We start from the raw sequence: 6,000 nt of genomic DNA, 5'->3' as shown, positions 1-6,000 counted from the left end.
AATTTCTGAGAAATGGGGGAGTTTGTACAAGCAACCAGTCTTTTTTTTCTTCTTCCTGTTTTTACAGTCTCTAGTTAGGCCGGGAAAGGAGCGGATTGGACTTTCTGTACAGAAAGATCGATTTGGGCTAGACAGAAGGGAAGCCTCTCTGCTGGGGAGGGCAGTAAACAATGGGATGAGTAACCCGGGAAGGATGTGAAGTCTCCTCTTGGGACCTTTCAAAATAGGGTCCAAGCCCACTTGCCTGGAAGGGCATGGGCTTAGGTCGGACAGAAGGACCAGGGTGGCGGATGGGAGCAGCACACCTGGGCGGAGGGGAAGCGGAGAGCAGGCCTCCCGTCTGGGTGTTTTGGGGAGGCTGGGAGGCGAGTGGGTGTGCAGACGCGCTGTTCAGGTTAAGTATAGGGTAGTGCTGGGCGCAGCGCGGGGGCTCAAGGCCCCGAGTTACCGCGGGGTCATGCCACAAGCTGCTACAGATGCAACAGCCCGGACCTTTCCCTTTTCTTCAGCCCCCGCCCCCCTTCTCCCCGAAGCAGCCCCACCCACCCACTCTGAGCCCCCTCCCTACACCTTTCCCCGCCTCTCGCCTCGCCCCGCCCCGCCTTTCCGCGGCCGCAGCGCGCATGCTCCCTCCGCCCGCAGTGTAACCTGGAGATTTAAAAGCCGCCGGCTGGCGCGCGTGGGGGGGGTGGGGAGGGGGGCAGTTCTGCACGCGCCGCGCGGGGCCCGGGGTGACAGCCGCGCGCCACGGCCAGGTAGGAATGCGCCTCGCGCTCTCTCCGGGGAGAGGGTCCCCGGGCCGGAGGGGGAGTAGAGACGAACGCCCCAGACTCCCGCGGAGGCGCGTGCTCCGTTCCCCGCGGGACGGGGGGCTGCCCCGCTCGGCCGCCCGGCGGGGGAGCTGGAGTGAGGCAGCCGGGTTTGCAGGCGCCCGCCCTGTAGTCCGGCTACATGCTGTGCACTGAGGGGTGGATCGCGGGGAGCGCTGGGCGCCCCCGCTCTCCGGTCCCCCTTAGTGGAGAGCTAGGAGGCACCCCGGGTGCCAGACTCTCCAGGCCGGGCCGTGGGGGGGCGGAGGGGCTCCTCCCTGGGGACTGGCGCTAGCCGGTTGCACGCTCGCTCCTGTTGCAACCTCCCGCGCCAGAGTTTTCTTTGGAAAGTTGCATTTATTTTCTTCCCTTGTTTCTGCCTCACCGGAAAGGGGGAGGATGAGTCACCGCGGGCGCTCACAGTCCCGGGCACTGGGGGCGCAGGGGAAAGGGCTCGTCCCCCACTCGCGGACTCTGGCGCCCCAGGAGCTTCAGGAGTCCTCTGCCACCTCGAGCGCGGTGGGAGGATCCTGGGAGGGAACACCTCGGGATATGTGAAAAGGTCGCGCGGGTCACCTGGGGGAGCGCACCAGCCTGAGAGTGAGGGACCCCGGCTTTGGACCTTGCTCTGACCAAGGCTCCGTGGTTAGGGTGAGCCCGGCGGTCTTTTTAGAGCTTCGTGCTCCGTCCCTGGAAAGGGAGTCAGAAGGAGGAGGAGCAGAGAGAAAGAAAATAGAGGCAACCTGACCCTTGCTTTCCTCGCCCGGCTGGTGCAGGGATGGAGAAGGTATCCGGCAGGAGGTCCTGGGGCAGGTGCATCTGGCCAAGTTGATCCCGGAATCCCTTGCCTTCTGCAGCCATTCCCTTAGGCTGCTAGCTGGAGCGCTTAGCTCCCAGGGAAGTTTTGGGGAGCCCTGCACAGGGTGTTCCCAGGAGAGAGAGAGAGAGAGAGAGAGAGAGAGAGAGAGAGAGAGAGAGAGAGAGAGAGAGAGAGTGTGTGTGTGTGTGTGTGTGTGTGTGTGTGTGTGTGTGTGTGTATGCGTGTATGCCAGGCTTCCCCTTTCTCCTTGTTTTCGTCCCGTGACCGGAGAGGGGTGAACTTTCATCTCTGACTTCTATCCTAGCCTCCACCTGCTACATAGAACTCTCCCCACTAATGCTCGCTGATCTCACCCCTTCCCCTAGGGCTAGGGTCCCAGTTGGAGTGTGGGTTACCCCGTAAGGTGCTTGGAATTGGAGGTGAGGAGGAGTTTGGCTTAAAGGGTACCTGGGTGGAGGGATCGTCCTTCAGCTGTTGACACAGACCTGATCCCGTGAAACAGCAGCTAAGAATAGCCCTGATACTGGGCTCATTCTTACTCTGTCCCCTAGAAGAGGTCAGAGTTAGTGGATCAACTTTACTCTTACACTGAAAGGTGGCATTTCAGGGAAGAAGTTTTTGTCCATCTTGAATACGGCTCACTTTAGAGAGAGGTCAGGGTATGTTCATTGGATTCGGGTGGGGTACCCGGTATCCTGCTTTGGGAGTGGCAAATTGTCAGTGTCCAAAGAATGGAAAAACGTGGTGGGTTAGTGGGGCAATGAGAAACATGAGGGAGGTAGAAGTAATATATTACTGTTTGGGTGATGTAGGATTGTTTAACTGGCTCACTTGTACTTTCCCTCCATTCCTTCTCCTCTGCTGTCCTCCCCCAAACACACACATATCTATCTCCCAGTTCATTCAAGTCTGGTTGTCCTTTCCTTAAAGAGGGTGCTGGGAGAATAAAGTTTGAGTCACCAGGATGAGTCTGGAGATAAAAATACAGCTGTGGATGAAAAGTACAGTTGTGGAAGGACAGGGCCCCAATTTGGGTGTGTGTATAGTGAGTGAGTGTGTGGGGGGTAGTTTTCCTATATACTCATGATCCACATGTAATGAGCTCTTTCCTTCTGTCTTCTCTGAGTAACTTGCAGAACTGAGGGAAGGTGAAGGAAGAAATGAGAAATCCTGGAAGGGAAATGGCAGGGAGAACAGGGCTGAGAAAATCTCTCCCAAGGTCATTGAGCAGCTGAGGGACGAGTCTGGGGATCGCTGTATGGCAGACTGGGGAACACACTCCTTTCTTATATGGACCAAATCCTCCCACCCTTCCCCCGGTTGTCTCTACTTTGGCACACTACGTTGGCTATGTGTATGATTACTTGGTGTTCTAGGTGCTGATAGGGAATTTAAAGGCCACTGCTCAGCATAGAGGATTGGGTCATCTGGCAGGCTTCTCTGGAGAAGCCTTGCATCCACAGATGAATACAGATAGATTGGTATTACTATTACACAACACACACTAATAATAATAGCTATCATTAATATAGACCTTTTAAGGGTTTTTTAATTGTGTGGGGTTTTTTTTCCAAATTCTGAATTTAACAAACCATAGTTTAAGGTTTGCAGATCACTTTATAATCTCATTTTATCTTCATAAGAACCCTGGAAGGTCGGTGCCTTTGTTATCATCAATCTTATTTTACAAATAAAGAAACTGAGGCTAACAGAGGTTAAAGTGACAGAGGAAGTGTCTGAGGCTAGATTTGAACTTGGGTCTTCCTGATTCCAGGTCAGTTGCTTGATTGACAATGCAGCCCAGCTGCCTTCATCAGTGACCTCGTAGCCTGGATCTTCATTAGACTATTAGACCAATAAGGAGCAGCCAGGTGGATAGTAGAGTGGCAAGGGTGGAGTCAGGAAGACCCAAGTTCAAATTTGGCCTCAGAAGTTACTAGCTGTGTGACCCTGGGCAAGTCATTTAACCCTGTTTGCTTCAGTTCCTCATCTGTAAAATGAGCTGGGTGAAGGAAATAGCAAACCACTCCAGTGTCTTTGCCAAGAAAACCCCAAATGAGGTCATGAAGAATCAGACATGACTGAAAACAACTGAACGACAACAACAATTAGCCCAACAAGGGACTGACCCTAGGGGCCCTGCTGTAAATCCTTGGCCTAGCACAAATCTGGCTTAAAGCTTGCACTTCTGGGTGCAAGGTCCCTGTTATAAAAGTAATCACGATAATAATATTTTCTTTGTGTCTTGCAGCTTAGATGCCTCTTTTGCATAGGTGATCTCATTCAAGGGGAAAGGCAATAAATATTTACTAAGTACCTACTGTGCCAAGAGCTTTTTTCAAATATTACCTCATTTGGTCCCCACAACTACCCAGGGGGTAAACAGAGGTTAAATGACTTGTCCAGGGTCACATAGCTAGTTAGTGTCTGAAGCCAAGTTTGAACTTGGGTCTTCCTGACTCTAGGCTCAGTACTGTATCCCATGCAACACCCAGCTGCATCCTGTCTCCACACTATGGGCTTCGGCTGGTCATATCTAGGAATCTGGGGAGTAGATGGAGAACAGTCTTGGACTCTTGGCCCCAAAGGGACTGAACTCGGGTCTGTGTAACTCCTCTAAAACAATGCCAAATGCACCCAAATGCTGCTTTGTATAGAGTACTTGAGGGTAATACAGGCAGGGACTCTTTGTGGGGTCTGATCATCGTCAAGAAGTTCTGGTTTTTAAATTTTATCTAATGATAAATTCCTCTCTGTGTTCCTGTCTGACATTGCGGTCTTTTTTGAAGGCAAAGAAGGCTGGGTGACTTCACACAATGTACTCTCCAGGCCTCTTTGCTCACCTGTAAAATGAAAGGAGTGAGCTCAGGAGACCAGCTTTGGTGCAAGCAGAAAGAGTGGTGAATTTGGCTCCCAAGACCTACCTTCGAATACCTACCTGTTTTATCAGCTGGCTTGGGGCAAGTCACTTTATTTCTTGGGTTCCTCGTTTTTCTCCTCTATAATGTGAACAAAACAGACTGGATGGTCTCAAGAGAGACTTCCAGCTCTAAAATGCTATCATTCAAACAGTCCTGTGCCTCAGTTTCCTTATCTGTCCTGATTAAACGGGGCTCTGGCTATCATGTAGGATAAAATTAGGAACTAACCTTACTTGCAATACTGTTTTTATAACTCTAACTCTATTTGTTTGAAAATTCATGTATGAGAGGGAAGGGGTTCCCTTCCTAGACCTCCTCCCTAACTCTCACCCCTCAACTATGCTGCTTTGCTTTCTGGTGTCTAGAATTAAAACTCGGTCTTTACTTTCTTCTAACAACCAGTGGCTCTGATCCCAGTGATGTGAGGGTGGGGACTGGACCAGTTGGTGCCAGCTCCAGTCCTCTGAATGTTGGTACCACTGCTCCCAGCGATAGAAATATATGTGTTGAGCTTTGTCCAGTATGTTAAGTGTGCCTGGGGTGGGGGTGGAGGGTGGGGAGAGCTGGGAATGACACTTGTGTGGGGTTGATTATAGAGCCATTACGGATCTGTCTTGGTCTATAGATCCTCTGCTGACGTTCTGGGAGGGGGAGGTCGATATGTTTACCCTACCCTCCCTGACTTGGGAAGACTTGGTGCTTCTTGATTGGGATTATTCCAAACTTCCCTAGCTAGGGAACAGGCTTGAGCCAGAAGACAAAAAGTGGATCCTTTTCCCAGCAACCCATAGTCTCCCTCACTTCCAAAAATCAGTTCCTGGCTGGCTAAATGCCCGAGTTGATGGGAACAGTTCCTGTAGCATCTCAACTAACTTTCCCTCTTTCCTTTCCCCTCTACCCCACACCATGTTGTTTCCCCCCACATCTCTTATCACACAGGTGTACTTTGACTCGGTAAACATCCCAGGAAACTCAGCAGTCACTCACTGTCTTTCCCCAAAGGAGTGTCCAAACTGGCTTCTCCTTCTCTGACAGCTGGGCTTGCATTGGGCAGAAAAGCAGCCGAGAAATCATCCCGGTGGTCCAAAGCTGTCCCTGCCTTCCATCCCAAGCAATCCTGTTTGGGATTCTTTGTCAGGCATGATATCAGATACGAAATATGCTAGTTCCTGTGTGCTAAGCACTGTGTTAGTACTTGGGGGAATGCAACGAGTAAGGTGTAGTACGTGCTCCCAAGGAACGTAGGTGAGTTTAACACACCTGGGAACCTTTGAGGTTCTAGGGTTCAGGGGTGAAATGAATAGGGCTGGGCTGTCACAGAGGAGTTTGGATTTGAGCTTAAAGGATGAATAGCATTTGGATAAAATGGCCAGGGGGGCATCCATGAGCGTAATGAGGATTTTAAGGGATGTCCGTATTTTCAAGCATGTCAGTCCTGTCCTGACAAGTT

The 6,000-nt window shown here is 51.5% G+C and overlaps 1 protein-coding gene across 2 annotated transcripts in view; it reads left to right on the top strand.

Annotated features, from left to right (window-relative positions):
• The first annotated feature begins 692 nt into the window (after positions 1–692).
• Positions 693–6,000, top strand: part of SLC45A3 (solute carrier family 45 member 3) — a 29,032-nt gene continuing 23,724 nt past the window's right edge. Inside the window, exon 1 of one of the 2 annotated variants that reach the window (XM_043964413.1) lies at positions 693–755. The gene's annotated coding sequence lies outside the window, so the exon portion shown is untranslated. Of the gene's footprint in view, positions 756–1,528; positions 1,623–6,000 lie in introns of those variants that run through there. The other variant, XM_043964415.1, reaches the window with a different exon arrangement.

Source organism: Dromiciops gliroides, chromosome 4 (genome assembly GCF_019393635.1).
Source record: "Dromiciops gliroides isolate mDroGli1 chromosome 4, mDroGli1.pri, whole genome shotgun sequence".
In the NCBI taxonomy this organism is placed as follows: Eukaryota; Metazoa; Chordata; class Mammalia; order Microbiotheria; family Microbiotheriidae; genus Dromiciops; species Dromiciops gliroides.
This window is presented reverse-complemented; position numbering and strand designations above follow the sequence as displayed.